The following is a 523-nucleotide window of genomic DNA, read 5'->3' as shown; positions in this document are numbered from 1 at the left end:
ATCAAAATCTTCAAAACAGCCACGTTTGATTTTATTGGAAGTTTTGATCAAATTATTGTGCCAATAAATAGTAGCTGTTGTCCTTCCGTGGTGGAAAATCTGGCTCCCCGCGACGACCAAACCGAACCGAAATTGCCAGTGGGCACTGGTTTTGTAAGGTCATCGTAGGTTTCGTTCGGTTTGTGCCACGAAAGATCTAGTAGCTTTTGCCCTTCTATGGAGGAAAATCTGGCTGTCTCCAACGACAAACCGAACCAAACCGAACTGAACCGAACTGAACCGATCGTGCCAATGGGCACTGGGTATTAGGTTCTCAGACCTGCTGCCTGAAGCTTTGGACGGTGAGGGTTGAGTCCATGATCTGTTTTCTCTGACTGGCGGTGAAACGTGGCTCAATCGCTTGGAGGGTGGGCAACAGCATCGAACTGTAACTGCTTGGACTGGAAGTTGTTACTGAACCTTAAGTGGGATGAAAAATTTAGGTGGGTGGTTGGCAGGAGCTCTGGTAGGTGTGGTTTGCTCC

This window comes from Aplysia californica, unplaced genomic scaffold (assembly GCF_000002075.1).
Source record: "Aplysia californica isolate F4 #8 unplaced genomic scaffold, AplCal3.0 scaffold00194, whole genome shotgun sequence".
Lineage (NCBI taxonomy): Eukaryota > Metazoa > Mollusca > Gastropoda > Aplysiida > Aplysiidae > Aplysia > Aplysia californica.
This window is presented reverse-complemented; position numbering follows the sequence as displayed.